Source organism: Pelophylax lessonae, assembly GCF_965119305.1.
Source record: "Pelophylax lessonae genome assembly, chromosome: 3".
NCBI lineage: Eukaryota > Metazoa > Chordata > Amphibia > Anura > Ranidae > Pelophylax > Pelophylax lessonae.
The window spans coordinates 501,846,794-501,866,732 of NC_138770.1; positions in this window are offsets into that span (position 1 = coordinate 501,846,794).

The window sequence follows — 19,939 nt, forward strand, 5'->3', positions numbered from 1 at the left end:
GAGGAGTTGGTGACACCGCCACGACTTGCAGGCAGGCCTGCTGCCACCTCCTCTACTCCTCCTACTCCATCCTCTTTGCTAACCTCCTCGGCTGAGTCCTCTTCTGCTGTTGCGTCTTGCTCCACACCAACTGCACCCCCCCAGCTCCCCAGGGGCTATTCCACATGCCGGATACGACAGTGTCACGCTGTCTTAGGGTTGACTTGCCTGAAAGCAGAGAGTCACACCGGACCAGCACTACTGTCCGCCCTGAACGCACAGGTGGATCAGTGGCTGACCCCGCACCAACTGGAGATCGGCAAAGTGGTGTGTGACAACGGCAGCAATTTGTTGGCGGCATTGAATTTGGGCAAGTTGACACATGTGCCGTGCATGGCACATGTGTTGAATCTGATTGTGCAACGTTTTGTGCAGAAGTACCCAGGCTTACAGGAAGTCCTCAAGCAGGCCAGGAAGGTGTGTGGCCATTTCAGGCGTTCCTACACGGCCATGGCGCACTTTGCAGATATTCAGCGGCGAAACAACATGCCAGTGAGGCGCTTGATTTGCGACAGCCCGACACGTTGGAATTCAACACTGCTAATGTTCGACCGCCTGCTCCAACAAGAAAAAGCGGTCAACGAGTATTTGTATGACTGGGGTGCTAGGACAGCCTCTGCGGAGCTGGGTATTTTTTTGCCACGTTACTGGACACTCATGCGCAATGCCTGTAGGCTCATGCGTCCTTTTGAGGAGGTGACAAACCTAGTGAGTCGCACCGAAGGCACCATCAGCTACATCATCCCATATGTTTTTTTCCTGGAGTGTGCCCTGCGAAGAGTGCTGGATCAGGCCGTAGATGAGCGTGAAGAGGAAGAGTTGTGGTCACCATCACCACCACCAGAAACAGCCTTACCATCGATTGCTGGACCTGCGGCAACACTGGAAGAGGAGTGTGAGGAAGAGGAGTCAAAGGAGGAATGTGGCTTTGAGGAGGAGGAACACCAACCACAGCAGGCATCCCAGGGTGCTCGTTGTCACCTATCTGGTACCCGTGGTGTTGTACGTGGCTGGGGGGAAGAACACACCTTCAATGACATCAGTGAGGACGAGGAATTGGACATGAGTAGCTCGGCATCCAACCTTGTGCAAATGGGGTCTTTCATGCTGTCATGCCTGTTGAGGGACCCTCGTAGAAAAAGGCTGAAGGAGAACGACCTGTACTGGGTGGCCACACTACTAGACCCCCGGTATAAGCAGAAAGTCTGTGATATGTTACCCAATTACCGGCAGTCGCAAAGGATGCAGCAGCTACAAAATAAGTTAAAAAGTATGCTTTACACAGCATATAAGGGTGATGTCACAGCACAACGGGAATCCAACAGGGGAAGAGGTGAAAGTAATCCTCCTCCTACAACCACAACCACGCCGGCAAGGACAGGACGCTTTACAGACGTCTTGTTGATGGAGGACATGCAGAGCTTTTTTAGTCCTATGCATCGCCACAGCCCTTCGGGGTCCACCCTCAGAGAACGACTCGACCGACAGGTAGCAGACTACCTTGCCTTAACTGCAGATATCGACACAGGCTTGACCTGTGGCCTGAGCTATCCCAATTTGCCATTGAACTTCTGGCCTGCCCCGCTTCAAGTGTGCTGTCAGAAAGGACCTTCAGCGCAGCAGGAGGTATTGTCACTGAGAAGAGAAGTCGCCTAGGTCAAAAAAGTCTTGATTACCTCACGTTTATTAAGATGAATGAGGCATGGATCCCGAAGGGACTGACAGTGGGGGATGCATTTGACTAAAAAAGGCCTGGTGATGACTGAGATGCCTTGGCCTAAAAATGGTCCACACGCTGCTGTATATAATCATTCTCTGCATGCCGGATGACTTACGTGACGTCTCCGCCACCAACTACGGTTCAAGCCGCAATGTTTTAGTGCACTTTCTGCCTTAAAACCTCAATTTTTCAGGCCGCTGCTAAAGCAGCGGCTGCAACAATACCTGCTTTTTCATGCATGTGTACATGCCTAATTTTTCTGGCCTCTGGTGCTACACGGTGGCTGCAAAAAAACAAAAAAAAAGGCACATACATGTGTCAATTCCCCTTCGTGATCGTTACCTTGTCGTGGTGAAGGGGCTTGCGTATCACAATGAAGCGATCACCTCTAGGATTGTGTTGGCACACCCCAGATGATAAGGTCGTTGCTTCATTGTGTACAGACCAAAAGCGATCCGCAGGATAATTTTTCATAGAAAAAACATTCATTTTCTTTCATTCTTTCTGCGGAGCTGGGTATTTTTTGGCCACGTTACTGAATGCTCATGAACAATGGCTGTAGGCTCATGCGTCCTTTTGCAGAGATGACAACCCTGGTGGTCAGTCGAACCCAAGGCAACATCATCGACCTCATCCCATATGCGTTTTTTCTGGAGCGTGCCCTGCGAAGAGTACTGGATCAGGCTGTAGATGAGCATGAAGAGGAAGAGTTGTGGTCCCCATCACCACCAGAAGCAGCCTTGTCGTTGTCAATTGCTGGACCTGTGGCAACGCAGAGAGAGGAGTCTGAAGAAGAGAAGTCAGAGGAGGAAGGTGGCTTTGAGGAGGTGGAATACCAGCCACAGCAGGAGTCCCAGGGGGCTTGTTCTCACCTTTCGGGGACCCTTGGTGTTGTACGTGGCTGGGTGGAGGAAGAGACCTTCAATGATGTCAGTGAGGACAAGGAACGGGACATGGCTAGCTTGGTATCCAACCTTGTGCAAATGGGGAGTTTGCGGTTGTGCAAATGGACTGACTGACTGTTAAACGGGGAGTTTGGTCTGTCACTGTGAAGCGGGCGACGGGCGTAACCCTTACACTACTTGACCGATAAAACATCATACCTGATCGTATTCACACACTGGATGTTTTAGTGCTGGTTTACACTGCCGCTACCACTAAAGTAGCGTCGCTTCCAGTGCGACTTTGGCGCGACTTAGCGCGACTTTGGCGCGACCTCATCGCGAGGAGACTTTTTATTTGGCCAATCACAATATCATGTTTTGTGACCGTCACCTAATTTCCTTTTCCTGTTTTTTGTTTTACATATTTCCCCATGTGTGCAGTGTTGTCTGTGTCATATCTCAACTGATAGGCATGTTTGCCTTGGCATCATATTTCAGCTTGCCAGAAAGAAAAAAAGACAGCTGGAAAGACACTGCATTAGTTTTCTACTAAAAATTATAAGAAAAATGCTGTTTTTTTTGGGGTTCTGGACATACTACAGAGCTGAAACTTGACAGGTACACTTTTTAGACCCCCCAGACACTAAATACAAAAAATGACATGCCTGCCTAAAAAAATGCCCGATAAATGCCTGCAAGAAAAAAAGCCAGCCGCAGAGAAGCCATATTCCTGAAAATATAAGAAAAATGCTGTTTTTTAGGGGTTTTGGACATGCTACAGAGCTGAAACTTGACAGGTACACTTTTTAGACCCCCCAGACACTAAATACAAAAAATGACATGCCTGCCTAAAAAAATGCCCGCTAAATGCCTGCTAGAGAAAAAGCCAGCCGCAGAGAAGCCGTATTCCTGAAAATATAAGAAAAATGCTGTTTTTTAGGGGTTCTGGACATGCTACAGAGCTGAAACTTGACAGGTACACTTTTTAGACCCCCCAGACACTAAATACAAAAAATGACATGCCTGCCTAAAAAAATGCCCGCTAAATGCCTGCAAGAGGAAAAGCCAGCCGCAGAGAAGCCGTATTCCTGAAAATATAAGAAAAATGCTGTTTTTTAGGGGTTTTGGACATGCTACAGAGCTGAAAATTGACAGGTACACTTTTTAGACCCCCCAGACACTAAATACAAAAAATGACATGCCTGCCTAAAAAAATGCCCGATAAATGCCTGCAAGAGAAAAAGCCAGCCGCAGAGAAGCCGTATTACTGAAAATATAATAAAAATGCTGTTTTTTAGGGGTTCTGGACATGCTACAGAGCTGAAACTTGACAGGTACACTTTTTAGACCCCCCAGACACTGAATACAAAAAATGACATGCCTGCCTAAAAAAATGCCCGCTAAATGCCTGCAAGAAAAAAAGCCAGCAGCAGAGAAGCCATATTCCTGAAAATATAAGAAAAATGCTGTTTTTTAGGGGTTCTGGACATGCTACAGAGCTGAAACTTGACAGGTACACTTTTTAGACCCCCCAGACACTAATTACAAAAAATGACATGCCTGCCTAAAAAAATGCCCGATAAATGCCTGCAAGAAAAAAAGCCAGCCGCAGAGAAGCCATATTCCTGAAAATATAAGAAAAATGCTGTTTTTTAGGGGTTCTGGACATGCTACAGAGCTGAAACTTGACAGGTATACTTTTTAGACCCCCCAGACACTAAATACAAAAAATGACATGCCTGCCTAAAAAAATGCCCGCTAAATGCCTGCAAGAGAAAAAGTCAGCCGCAGAGAAGCCGTATTCCTGAAAATATAAGAAAATGCTGTTTTTTAGGGGTTTTGGACATGCTACAGAGCTGAAAATGGACAGGTACACTTTTTAGACCCCCCAGACACTAAATACAAAAAATGACATGCCTGCCTAAAAAAATGCCCGATAAATGCCTGCAAGAGAAAAAGCCAGCCGCAGAGAAGCCGTATTACTGAAAATATAATAAAAATGCTGTTTTTTAGGGGTTTTGGACATGCTACAGAGCTGAAACTTGACAGGTACACGTTTTAGACCCCCCAGACACTTAATTCAAAAAATGACATGCCTGCCTAAAAAAATGCCCGCTAAATGCCTGCAAGAAAAAAAGCCAGCCGCAGAGAAGCCATATTCCTGAAAATATAAGAAAAATGCTGTTTTTTAGGGGTTCTGGACATGCTACAGAGCTGAAACTTGACAGGTACACTTTTTAGACCCCCCAGACACTAAATACAAAAAATGACATGCCTGCCTAAAAAAATGCCCGCTAAATGCCTGCAAGAGAAAAAGCCAGCCGCAGAGAAGCCGTATTCCTGAAAATATAAGAAAAATGCTGTTTTTTAGGGGTTCTGGACATGCTACAGAGCTGAAAATTGACAGCTACACTTTTTAGACCCCCCAGACACTAAATACAAAAAATGACATGCCTGCCTAAAAAAATGTCCGATAAATGCCTGCAAGAGAAAAAGCCAGCCGCAGAGAAGCCGTATTACTGAAAATATAATAAAAATGCTGTTTTTTAGGGGTTCTGGACATGCTACAGAGCTGAAACTTGACAGGTACACTTTTTAGACCCCCCAGACACTGAATACAAAAAATGACATGCCTGCCTAAAAAAATGCCCGCTAAATGCCTGCAAGAAAAAAAGCCAGCCGCAGAGAAGCCATATTCCTGAAAATATAAGAAAAATGCTGTTTTTTAGGGGTTCTGGACATGCTACAGAGCTTAAACTTGACAGGTACACTTTTTAGACCCCCCCAGACACTAAATACAAAAAATGACATGCCTGCCTAAAAAAATGCCCGCTAAATGCCTGCAAGAGAAAAAGCCAGCCGCAGAGAAGCCGTATTCCTGAAAATATAAGAAAAATGCTGTTTTTTAGGGGTTCTGGACATGCTACAGAGCTGAAACTTGACAGGTACACTTTTTAGACCCCCCAGACACTAAATACAAAAAATGACATGCCTGCCTAAAAAAATGTCCGATAAATGCCTGCAAGAGAAAAAGCCAGCCGCAGAGAAGCCGTATTACTGAAAATATAATAAAAATGCTGTTTTTTAGGGGTTCTGGACATGCTACAGAGCTGAAACTTGACAGGTACACTTTTTAGACCCCCCAGACACTAAATACAAAAAATGACATGCCTGCCTAAAAAAATGCCCGCTAAATGCCTGCAAGAGAAAAAGCCAGCCGCAGAGAAGCCGTATTCCTGAAAATATAAGAAAAATGCTGTTTTTTAGGGGTTCTGGACATGCTACAGAGCTGAAACTTGACAGGTACACTTTTTAGACCCCCCAGACACTAAATACAAAAAATGACATGCCTGCCTAAAAAAATGCCCGCTAAATGCCTGCAAGAGAAAAAGCCAGCCGCAGAGAAGCCGTATTCCTGAAAATATAAGAAAAATGCTGTTTTTTAGGGGTTCTGGACATGCTACAGAGCTGAAACTTGACAGGTACACCTTTTAGACACCCCAGATGCTAAATCCAAAGAAATTTTTTATTTTTATTTTTTTTTAATTTTTCCAATAATTGGCTCTCTATCAAAAAATTATAATTTTTAAGAACTTTTTTTTGCGTGATCCCTCCCTGGCATGCCACAGTCCAGGTGTTAGTCCCCTTGAAACAACTTTTCCATCACTATTGTGGCCAGAAAGAGTCCCTGTGTGTTTTAAAATTCGCCTGCCTATTGAAGTCTATGGCGGTTCGCCCGGTTCGCGAACATTTGCCGATGTTCGCGTTCGCCGTTCGCGAACGGCGAATTTTAGGTTCGCGACATCACTATTGCCTATACTCTCTTTGCAAGAGAGCTTGCTGTGTTGAAGCCTGTGAATTTTCAATTTTGTTCAATAAACTTTGTTTCTGATTTAAAAAAAAAATAGTTACTGCATATAATTTTGCATTGTGTCCAATAAGTCATACTATTTTTTTTTTCATTTATCTATTCATAAAGAAATAAGCAGTTTAAAAACTAAAGGGTAACTCCACTTTCATGAAAAAAAAAATAGCTAATTAAAAAAAAAAAAAAATAAGTAATACAACATATACAAATATTATACAAGCCATGTTATTATTGAATGTCATTAAAAATTACATTCCTAGGAACTACGGACAAGTTGGAAACCTCTTGAACACCTTTTGGGTATTCAAGGGCTTAACTAGCTTTTGGCGGAAAGTCTTCGAAATTTTATCGTAGACTACTGGCTAGTGTTGAGCGAACACGGACTGTATTATTCGTGTTCGTACCGAATAATTGGATTTTTTTTACCCGAACACGGACACGGACACTTTACTGTATGTTCGGGTAAAAATCCGTGTTCGGTCGTTTTATTTCCGGGTTTTGCATGCTTTGGCGCTCTTTTCATGGCGGGCTTTCAACAGCCAATCAACAATCGTTTAACTGGTGTGCCTTAAGCCATCCCAGCCATGCCTGCAAATGTCTTAGTAGCTGTGATTGGCCGTCTGAAGCATGTGACCAAGTCTTTATAAGTTTGAGGCAGCCGCCGCAGCAGCGTCATTCTGCTGCTTAGCTAAGGGACAGAGCACACATCAATGTGCTGGCTGCTGATTAGGGAAAGATAGGCAGGAAAAAAACATTTGTGTCCGGATAGAATTGAGGGACAGGTCGGAGTGTTTAGGCAGGGCGAGTTGTAGGCATTTTAGGGATAGAGTCTGCTGAATTATAGGGTCAGTGTCTTCTACAAACTACAATCGATATTGCTGTGTGGGGGGTGGGGTGAATCTGCACTCAATCCTGATCTACGATCTCTTCTCAATCCTGTTAGGGACAGAGTCTGCTGAATTTTAGGGAAACTGTGTTCTACAAACTACAATCGATATTGCTGTGTGGTGTGGGATTGGAGATAGGCAGGTGTCAGTGATCCACATCCATTTTTCTGTGTGTGAGCTGCAGTGAACACAATCTTTTTGGGCTGCAGTGAACACAATCTTTTTGGGCTGCAGTGAACACAATCTTTTTGGGCTGCAGTGAACACAATCTTTTTGGGGTGCAGTGAACAAAATCTTTTTGGGGTGCAGTGAACACAATCCTTTTTGGTGTGCAGTGAACACAATCTTTGTGGGGTGCAGTGAACAAAATCCTTTGTGGGGTGCAGTGAACACAATCTTTTTGGGGTGCAGTGAACAAAATCCTTTTTGGGGTGCAGTGAACAACATCCTTTTTGGGGTGCAGTGAACACAATCTTTTTGGGGTGCAGTGAACAAAATCCTTTGTGGGGTGCAGTGAACACAATCTTTTTGGGGTGCAGTGAACACAATCTTTTTGGGGTGGAGTGAACAACATCCTTTTTGGGGTGCAGTGAACAAAATCCTTTTTGGGGTGCAGTGAACAAAATCATTTTTGGGGTGCAGTGAACACAATCTTTTTGGGGTGCAGTGAACACAATCTTTGTGGGGTGCAGTGAACACAATCTTTTTGGGGTGGAGTGAACAACATCCTTTTTGGGGTGCAGTGAACAACATCCTTTTTGGGGTGCAGTGAACACAATCTTTTTGGGGTGCAGTGAACACAATCTTTGTGGGGTACAGTGAACAGAATCTTTGTGGGGTGCAGTGAACACAATCTTTGGGGGGTACAGTGAACACAATCTTTTTGGGGTGCAGTGAACACAATCTTTGTGGGGTGCAGTGAACACAATCTTTTTGGGGTGGAGTGAACAAAATCATTTTTGGGGTGCAGTGAACAACATCCTTTTTGGGGTGCAGTGATCAAAATCCTTTTTGGGGTGCAGTGAACACAATATTTTTGGGGTGCAGTGAACAAAATCCTTTGTGGGGTGCAGTGAACAGAATCTTTGTGGGGTGCAGTGAACACAATCTTTGGGGGGGTACAGTGAACACAATCTTTTTGGGGTGCAGTGAACACAATCTTTGTGGGGTACAGTGAACAGAATCTTTGTGGGGTGCAGTGAACACAATCTTTGGGGGGTACAGTGAACACAATCTTTTTGGGGTGCAGTGAACACAATCTTTGGGGGGTACAGTGAACACAATCTTTTTGGGGTGCAGTGAACACAATCTTTGTGGGGTGCAGTGAACACAATCTTTGGGGGGGTACAGTGAACACAATCTTTTTGGGGTGCAGTGAACAACATCCTTTTAGGGTGCAGTGAACACAATCTTTGTGGGGTGCAGTGAACAACATCCTTTTAGGGTGCAGTGAACACAATCTTTGTGGGGTACAGTGAACAGAATCTTTGTGGGGTGCAGTGAACACAATCTTTGGGGGGTACAGTGAACACAATCTTTGTGAGGTGCAGTGAACACAATCTTTGTGGGGTGCAGTGAACACAATCATTGTGGGGTGCAGTGAACTCAATCTTTGTGGGGTACAGTGAACACAATCTCATACTTCTGAAGATTTGAGGGTGCTGCCTGTTCCATACTCCCCCTACTCCTCATCTAGCCTTTTAGGGGTACAAACAATAGTAATTGGGGCCTAGTGTGGTTGTGTACGTGTGATATACATACACTTTTTTTGGATCATATTTTCTATTCCGCTATTTAATCAAAAACCTTTGGGGATCAGTTAAATTGGGGGATAGTCTGTGTTGGTACGTGTGAGAGAGATCCACCTTTCCAAGTTGTTGGGGTTCATCTCATACTTCTGAAGGTTTGAGGGTGCTGCCTGTTCCATACTCCCCCTACTCCTAGCCTTTTAGGGGTACAAACAATAGTAATTGGGGCCTAGTGTGGTTGTGTACGTGTGATATACATACACTTTTTTTGGATCATATTTTCTATTCCGCTATTTAATCAAAAACCTTTGGGGATCAGTTAAATTGGGGGATAGTCTGTGTTGGTACGTGTGAGAGAGATCCACCTTTCCAAGTTGTTGGGGTTCATCTCATACTTCTGTAGGTTTGAGGGTGCTGCCTGTTCCATACCCCCCCTACTCCTCATCTAGCCTTTTAGGGGTACAAACAATAGTAATTGGGGCCTAGTGTGGTTGTGTACGTGTGATATACATACACTTTTTTTGGATCATATTTTCTATTCCGCTATTTAATCAAAAACCTTTGGGGATCAGTTAAATTGGGGGATAGTCTGTGTTGGTACGTGTGAGAGAGATCCACCTTTCCAAGTTGTTGGGGTTCATCTCATACTTCTGAAGGTTTGAGGGTGCTGCCTGTTCCATACTCCCCCTACTCCTCATCTAGCCTTTTAGGGGTACAAACAATAGTAATTGGGGCCCAGTGTGGTTGTGTACGTGTGATATACATACACTTTTTTTGGATCATATTTTCTATTCCGCTATTTAATCAAAAACCTTTGGGGATCAGTTAAATTGGGGGATAGTCTGTGTTGGTACGTGTGAGAGAGATCCACCTTTCCAAGTTGTTGGGGTTCATCTCATACTTCTGAAGGTTTGAGGGTGCTGCCTGTTCCATACTCCCCCTACTCCTCATCTAGCCTTTTAGGGGTACAAACAATAGTAATTGGGGCCCAGTGTGGTTGTGTACGTGTGATATACATACACTTTTTTTGGATCATATTTTCTATCCCGCTATTTAATCAAAAACCTTTGGGGATCAGTTAAATTGGGGGATAGTCTGTGTTGGTACGTGTGAGAGAGATCCACCTTTCCAAGTTGTTGGGGTTCATCTCATACTTCTGAAGGTTTGAGGGTGCTGCCTGTTCCATACCCCCCCTACTCCTCATCTAGCCTTTTAGGGGTACAAACAATAGTAATTGGGGCCTAGTGTGGTTGTGTACGTGTGATATACATACACTTTTTTTGGATCATATTTTCTATTCCGCTATTTAATCAAAAACCTTTGGGGATCAGTTAAATTGGGGGATAGTCTGTGTTGGTACGTGTGAGAGAGATCCACCTTTCCAAGTTGTTGGGGTTCATCTCATACTTCTGAAGGTTTGAGGCTGCTGCCTGTTCCATACCCCCCCTACTCCTCATCTAGCCTTTTAGGGGTACAAACAATAGTAATTGGGGCCTAGTGTGGTTGTGTACGTGTGATATACATACACTTTTTTTGGATCATATTTTCTATTCCGCTATTTAATCAAAAACCTTTGGGGATCAGTTAAATTGGGGGATAGTCTGTGTTGGTACGTGTGAGAGAGATCCACCTTTCCAAGTTTTTGGGGTTCATCTCATACTTCTGAAGATTTGAGGGTGCTGCCTGTTCCATACCCCCCCTACTCCTCATCTAGCCTTTTAGGGGTACAAACAATAGTAATTGGGGCCTAGTGTGGTTGTGTACGTGTGATATACATACACTTTTTTTGGATCATATTTTCTATTCCGCTATTTAATCAAAAACCTTTGGGGATCAGTTAAATTGGGGGATAGTCTGTGTTGGTACGTGTGAGAGAGATCCACCTTTCCAAGTTGTTGGGGTTCATCTCATACTTCTGAAGGTTTGAGGGTGCTGCCTGTTCCATACCCCCCCTACTCCTCATCTAGCCTTTTAGGGGTACAAACAATAGTAATTGGGGCCTAGTGTGGTTGTGTACGTGTGATATACATACACTTTTTTTGGATCATATTTTCTATTCCGCTATTTAATCAAAAACCTTTGGGGATCAGTTAAATTGGGGGATAGTCTGTGTTGGTACGTGTGAGAGAGATCCACCTTTCCAAGTTGTTGGGGTTCATCTCATACTTCTGAAGGTTTGAGGGTGCTGCCTGTTCCATACCCCCCCTACTCCTCATCTAGCCTTTTAGGGGTACAAACAATAGTAATTGGGGCCTAGTGTGGTTGTGTACGTGTGATATACATACACTTTTTTTGGATCATATTTTCTATTCCGCTATTTAATCAAAAACCTTTGGGGATCAGTTAAATTGGGGGATAGTCTGTGTTGGTACGTGTGAGAGAGATCCACCTTTCCAAGTTTTTGGGGTTCATCTCATACTTCTGAAGATTTGAGGGTGCTGCCTGTTCCATACCCCCCCTACTCCTCATCTAGCCTTTTAGGGGTACAAACAATAGTAATTGGGGCCTAGTGTGGTTGTGTACGTGTGATATACATACACTTTTTTTGGATCATATTTTCTATTCCGCTATTTAATCAAAAACCTTTGGGGATCAGTTAAATTGGGGGATAGTCTGTGTTGGTACGTGTGAGAGAGATCCACCTTTCCAAGTTGTTGGGGTTCATCTCATACTTCTGAAGGTTTGAGGGTGCTGCCTGTTCCATACTCCCCCTACTCCTAGCCTTTTAGGGGTACAAACAATAGTAATTGGGGCCTAGTGTGGTTGTGTACGTGTGATATACATACACTTTTTTTGGATCATATTTTCTATTCCGCTATTTAATCAAAAACCTTTGGGGATCAGTTAAATTGGGGGATAGTCTGTGTTGGTACGTGTGAGAGAGATCCACCTTTCCAAGTTGTTGGGGTTCATCTCATACTTCTGAAGGTTTGAGGGTGCTGCCTGTTCCATACTCCCCCTACTCCTCATCTAGCCTTTTAGGGGTACAAACAATAGTAATTGGGGCCCAGTGTGGTTGTGTACGTGTGATATACATACACTTTTTTTGGATCATATTTTCTATTCCGCTATTTAATCAAAAACCTTTGGGGATCAGTTAAATTGGGGGATAGTCTGTGTTGGTACGTGTGAGAGAGATCCACCTTTCCAAGTTGTTGGGGTTCATCTCATACTTCTGAAGGTTTGAGGGTGCTGCCTGTTCCATACTCCCCCTACTCCTCATCTAGCCTTTTAGGGGTACAAACAATAGTAATTGGGGCCCAGTGTGGTTGTGTACGTGTGATATACATACACTTTTTTTGGATCATATTTTCTATTCCGCTATTTAATCAAAAACCTTTGGGGATCAGTTAAATTGGGGGATAGTCTGTGTTGGTACGTGTGAGAGAGATCCACCTTTCCAAGTTGTTGGGGTTCATCTCATACTTCTGAAGGTTTGAGGGTGCTGCCTGTTCCATACCCCCCCTACTCCTCATCTAGCCTTTTAGGGGTACAAACAATAGTAATTGGGGCCTAGTGTGGTTGTGTACGTGTGATATACATACACTTTTTTTGGATCATATTTTCTATTCCGCTATTTAATCAAAAACCTTTGGGGATCAGTTAAATTGGGGGATAGTCTGTGTTGGTACGTGTGAGAGAGATCCACCTTTCCAAGTTGTTGGGGTTCATCTCATACTTCTGAAGGTTTGAGGGTGCTGCCTGTTCCATACTCCCCCTACTCCTCATCTAGCCTTTTAGGGGTACAAACAATAGTAATTGGGGCCCAGTGTGGTTGTGTACGTGTGATATACATACACTTTTTTTGGATCATATTTTCTATTCCGCTATTTAATCAAAAACCTTTGGGGATCAGTTAAATTGGGGGATAGTCTGTGTTGGTACGTGTGAGAGAGATCCACCTTTCCAAGTTGTTGGGGTTCATCTCATACTTCTGAAGGTTTGAGGGTGCTGCCTGTTCCATACCCCCCCTACTCCTCATCTAGCCTTTTAGGGGTACAAACAATAGTAATTGGGGCCTAGTGTGGTTGTGTACGTGTGATATACATACACTTTTTTTGGATCATATTTTCTATTCCGCTATTTAATCAAAAACCTTTGGGGATCAGTTAAATTGGGGGATAGTCTGTGTTGGTACGTGTGAGAGAGATCCACCTTTCCAAGTTTTTGGGGTTCATCTCATACTTCTGAAGATTTGAGTGTGCTGCCTGTTCCATACCCCCCCTACTCCTCATCTAGCCTTTTAGGGGTACAAACAATAGTAATTGGGGCCTAGTGTGGTTGTGTACGTGTGATATACATACACTTTTTTTGGATCATATTTTCTATTCCGCTATTTAATCAAAAACCTTTGGGGATCAGTTAAATTGGGGGATAGTCTGTGTTGGTACGTGTGAGAGAGATCCACCTTTCCAAGTTGTTGGGGTTCATCTCATACTTCTGAAGGTTTGAGGGTGCTGCCTGTTCCATACTCCCCCTACTCCTAGCCTTTTAGGGGTACAAACAATAGTAATTTGGGCCTAGTGTGGTTGTGTACGTGTGATATACATACACTTTTTTTGGATCATATTTTCTATTCCGCTATTTAATCAAAAACCTTTGGGGATCAGTTAAATTGGGGGATAGTCTGTGTTGGTACGTGTGAGAGAGATCCACCTTTCCAAGTTGTTGGGGTTCATCTCATACTTCTGAAGGTTTGAGGGTGCTGCCTGTTCCATACTCCCCCTACTCCTCATCTAGCCTTTTAGGGGTACAAACAATAGTAATTGGGGCCCAGTGTGGTTGTGTACGTGTGATATACATACACTTTTTTTGGATCATATTTTCTATTCCGCTATTTAATCAAAAACCTTTGGGGATCAGTTAAATTGGGGGATAGTCTGTGTTGGTACGTGTGAGAGAGATCCACCTTTCCAAGTTTTTGGGGTTCATCTCATACTTCTGAAGATTTGAGGGTGCTGCCTGTTCCATACCCCCCTACTCCTCATCTAGCCTTTTAGGGGTACAAACAATAGTAATTGGGGCCTAGTGTGGTTGTGTACGTGTGATATACATACACTTTTTTTGGATCATATTTTCTATTCCGCTATTTAATCAAAAACCTTTGGGGATCAGTTAAATTGGGGGATAGTCTGTGTTGGTACGTGTGAGAGAGATCCACCTTTCCAAGTTGTTGGGGTTCATCTCATACTTCTGAAGGTTTGAGGGTGCTGCCTGTTCCATACTCCCCCTACTCCTAGCCTTTTAGGGGTACAAACAATAGTAATTGGGGCCTAGTGTGGTTGTGTACGTGTGATATACATACACTTTTTTTGGATCATATTTTCTATTCCGCTATTTAATCAAAAACCTTTGGGGATCAGTTAAATTGGGGGATAGTCTGTGTTGGTACGTGTGAGAGAGATCCACCTTTCCAAGTTGTTGGGGTTCATCTCATACTTCTGAAGGTTTGAGGGTGCTGCCTGTTCCATACTCCCCCTACTCCTCATCTAGCCTTTTAGGGGTACAAACAATAGTAATTGGGGCCCAGTGTGGTTGTGTACGTGTGATATACATACACTTTTTTTGGATCATATTTTCTATTCCGCTATTTAATCAAAAACCTTTGGGGATCAGTTAAATTGGGGGATAGTCTGTGTTGGTACGTGTGAGAGAGATCCACCTTTCCAAGTTGTTGGGGTTCATCTCATACTTCTGAAGGTTTGAGGGTGCTGCCTGTTCCATACTCCCCCTACTCCTCATCTAGCCTTTTAGGGGTACAAACAATAGTAATTGGGGCCCAGTGTGGTTGTGTACGTGTGATATACATACACTTTTTTTGGATCATATTTTCTATTCCGCTATTTAATCAAAAACCTTTGGGGATCAGTTAAATTGGGGGATAGTCTGTGTTGGTACGTGTGAGAGAGATCCACCTTTCCAAGTTGTTGGGGTTCATCTCATACTTCTGAAGGTTTGAGGGTGCTGCCTGTTCCATACTCCCCCTACTCCTAGCCTTTTAGGGGTACAAACAATAGTAATTGGGGCCTAGTGTGGTTGTGTACGTGTGATATACATACACTTTTTTTGGATCATATTTTCTATTCCGCTATTTAATCAAAAACCTTTGGGGATCAGTTAAATTGGGGGATAGTCTGTGTTGGTACGTGTGAGAGAGATCCACCTTTCCAAGTTGTTGGGGTTCATCTCATACTTCTGAAGGTTTGAGGGTGCTGCCTGTTCCATACTCCCCCTACTCCTCATCTAGCCTTTTAGGGGTACAAACAATAGTAATTGGGGCCCAGTGTGGTTGTGTACGTGTGATATACATACACTTTTTTTGGATCATATTTTCTATTCCGCTATTTAATCAAAAACCTTTGGGGATCAGTTAAATTGGGGGATAGTCTGTGTTGGTACGTGTGAGAGAGATCCACCTTTCCAAGTTTTTGGGGTTCATCTCATACTTCTGAAGATTTGAGGGTGCTGCCTGTTCCATACCCCCCCTACTCCTCATCTAGCCTTTTAGGGGTACAAACAATAGTAATTGGGGCCTAGTGTGGTTGTGTACGTGTGATATACATACACTTTTTTTGGATCATATTTTCTATTCCGCTATTTAATCAAAAACCTTTGGGGATCAGTTAAATTGGGGGATAGTCTGTGTTGGTACGTGTGAGAGAGATCCACCTTTCCAAGTTGTTGGGGTTCATCTCATACTTCTGAAGGTTTGAGGGTGCTGCCTGTTCCATACTCCCCCTACTCCTAGCCTTTTAGGGGTACAAACAATAGTAATTGGGGCCCAGTGTGGTTGTGTACGTGTGATATACATACACTTTTTTTGGATCATATTTTCTATTCCGCTATTTAATCAAAAACCTTTGGGGATCAGTTAAATTGGGGGATAGTCTGTGTTGATACGTGTGAGAGAGATCCACCTTTCCAAGTTGTTGGGGTTCATCTCATACTTCTGAAGGTTTGAGGGTGCTGCCTGTTCCATACCCCCCCTACTCCTCATCTAGCCTTTTAGGGGTACAAACAATAGTAATTGGGGCCTAGTGTGGTTGTGTACGTGTGATATACATACACTTTTTTTGGATCATATTTTCTATTCCGCTATTTAATCAAAAACCTTTGGGGATCAGTTAAATTGGGGGATAGTCTGTGTTGGTACGTGTGAGAGAGATCCACCTTTCCAAGTTGTTGGGGTTCATCTCATACTTCTGAAGGTTTGAGGGTGCTGCCTGTTCCATACCCCCCCTACTCCTCATCTAGCCTTTTAGGGGTACAAACAATAGTAATTGGGGCCTAGTGTGGTTGTGTACGTGTGATATACATACACTTTTTTTGGATCATATTTTCTATTCCGCTATTTAATCAAAAACCTTTGGGGATCAGTTAAATTGGGGGATAGTCTGTGTTGGTACGTGTGAGAGAGATCCACCTTTCCAAGTTTTTGGGGTTCATCTCATACTTCTGAAGATTTGAGGGTGCTGCCTGTTCCATACCCCCCCTACTCCTCATCTAGCCTTTTAGGGGTACAAACAATAGTAATTGGGGCCTAGTGTGGTTGTGTACGTGTGATATACATACACTTTTTTTGGATCATATTTTCTATTCCGCTATTTAATCAAAAACCTTTGGGGATCAGTTAAATTGGGGGATAGTCTGTGTTGGTACGTGTGAGAGAGATCCACCTTTCCAAGTTGTTGGGGTTCATCTCATACTTCTGAAGGTTTGAGGGTGCTGCCTGTTCCATACTCCTCCTCCTACTGCTCAACCATCCTTTTAGGGGTACAAACAATAGTAGTTGGGGCCTAGTGTGGTGGTGTACGTGCGAGATACATACACTTTCTTTTTGATCATATTTTCTATTCCGCTATTCAATTAAAACCTTTGGGGATCAATTCAATTGCGAGATAGTCTGTGTCGGTACGTGTGAGATCCACCTTTCCAAGTTGTTGGGGTTCATCTCATACTTCTGAAGATTTGAGGGTGCTGCCTGTTCCATACTCCTGCTCCTACTGCTCAACCATCCTTTTAGGGGTACAAACAATAGTAATTGGGGCCTAGTGTGGTTGTGTACGTGCGAGATACATACACTTTTTTTGATCATATTTCCTATTCCGCTATTCAATAAAAACCTTTGAGGATCAATTGAATTGCGGGATAGTCTGTGTCGGTACGTGTGAGATCCACCTTTCCAAGTTTTTGGGGTTCATCTCATACTTCTGAAGATTTGAGGGTGCTGCCTGTTCCATACTCCTCCTCCTACTCCTCATCCATCCTTTTAGGGGTACAAACAATAGTAATTGGGGCCTAGTGTGGTTGTGTACGTGCGAGATACATACACTTTTTTTGATCATATTTCCTATTCCGCTATTCAATAAAAACCTTTGAGGATCAATTGAATTGCGGGATAGTCTGTGTCGGTACGTGTGAGATCCACCTTTCCAAGTTTTTGGGGTTCATCTCATACTTCTGAAGATTTGAGGGTGCTGTCTGTTCCATACTCCTCCTACTCCTCATCCATCCTTTTAGGGGTAGAAACAATAGTAATTGGGGCCTAGTGTGGTTTTGTACGTGCGAGATACATACACTTTTTTGGATCATATTTCCTATTCCGCTATTCAATAAAAACCTTTCTAGGGCAAGATCTTAAATTACAGAAATATGAGGAGACCGTCAAATAAGGGCCGTGGCCTGGGTCGTGGTGCTGCTGGTAGAGCTCCTGTTGCAAGGAGAGGACGTGGTCGATCTGTGCCAGCTACACGCACAAGTGAAACACCTTCCTCAAGTGTGAGTAGGCGACAGAACCTGCATCAGTATTTGGTAGGGCATCAAACGCCCCTAGAAGTGATGAGGCCAGAACAAGTTGAGGCGATAGTAGATTGGTTTGCTGCTGACAGTGCCTCCAGTTCCTTCACATTGTCTCCCACCCAGTCTACTGCAGAAAGGTCAGAGTTGGCACCTGCAGCCAATGTCCAACCGTCTTTCACCTCACCCCCTTGCAAATCAGGCCAGCAGTCTGAGCCCCAAGCCATACAGCAGTCTCTTATTCTTTTTGAGGACTCTGTCAGCAGGGTTTCCCAGGGCCATCCACCTAGCCCTGCCCCAGAAGTGGAAGAGATTGAGTGCAGCGATGCCCATCCACTTATTTCTCAAGATGAGTACATGCAAGGATCATCGCAGCACGTCTCCGATGATGACGAAACGCAGGTGCCAACTGCTGCGGCGTTCAGCATTGTGGAGACCGACAAGGAGGGCAGGGGTGAAGACTGGGTGGAAGATGATGTGGAGGACGATGAGGTCCTCGACCCCACATGGAATGAACGTCATGCAGGTGACCTGAGTAGTTTGGAGGAAGAGGCGGTGGTCGCACAGAGCCACCAGCACAGCAGAAGAGGGAGCAGGGTGCAGAAGCGGAGCGGCCGTGCCCTAGACACTACGCCCGCTACTGCCCAACGCAGCAAGGGAACGAGCGCACCAAAGTCAGCTCAAAGGAGTTCTCTAGCGTGGAAGTTCTTTAGAAAATGTGCTGATGACAGGATACGAGTGGTTTGCACCCTGTGCAATCAGAGCTTGAAGCGAGGCATAAACCTTCTCAACCTGAGCACAACCTGCATGATCAGGCATCTAAGTGCAAAGCACGAGTTGCAGTGGAGTACACACCTTCAAAACCAAGAAACGTCTCTGGCTCATCCTGCTTCCTCTTCTGCTGCAGTCTCGGCCGCTCCAGCCACATCTGTAGTGATACCGGCACCTGCCACCCCGCAAACAGACGATCTGTCAGCAACACCACCACCTGGGTCACCAACAACCATCTCCACAATGTCCCGTGGAAGCGTTCAGCTTTCCATCTCCCAAACACTTGAGAGGAAGAGGAAGTACCCCCCTACCCACCCGCGATCCCTGGCCCTGAATGCCAGCATTTCAAAATTATTGGCCTTTGAAATGCTGTCATTCCGTCTGGTGGAGACGCACAGTTTTAAAAACCTTATGTCGGTGGCTGTCCCACAGTACGTCGTGCCCAGCCGCCACTACTTTTCCAGGCAAGCCATCCCTTCCCTGCACAACCAAGTGGGGGAAAATATCAGGTGTGCACTGCGCAACGCCATCTGTGCCAAGGTCCACCTAACTACGGATACGTGGACCAGTAAGCACGGTCAGGGGCGTTATATCTCCCTAACGGCACACTGGGTAAATGCAGTGGCGGATGGGCCTGAGGCGGATAGCAATTTGGCGCATGTCCTTCCACCACCGAGGATTGCAGGGCGCTTCAGTTTGCCTCCTGTTCCTAACTCCTCCTACTCCGCTTCCTCATCCTCTACCGCCTCCTCATCCGGACAGCGTAACACCTTCACCACCAACTTCAGCACGGCCAGGGGTAAACGACAGCAGGCAGTTTTACAACTTGCCTGTTTGGGGGACAAACCACACACCGCGCAGGAGTTGTGGAGGAGCATGGAACAGCAGACAAATGAGTGGTTGCTGCCAGCGAGCCTCAAGCCCGGCCTGGTGGTGTGCGATAACGGGCGAAATCTCATAGCAGCTCTGGGCCTAGCCGGTTTGACGCACATCCCTTGCCTGGCGCATGTGCTGAATTTGGTGGTGCAGAGGTTCCTTAAAAACTACCCCGATATGTCAGAGCTGCTGCAGAAAGTGCGGGCCGTTTGTGCGCACTTTCGGCGTTCTCACCCTGCTGCTGCTCGCCTGGCAGCGCTGCAGCGTAACTTCGGCCTTCCCGCTCACCGCCTCATATGTGACGTGCCCACAAGGTGGAACTCCACCTTGCACATGCTGGAAAGACTGTG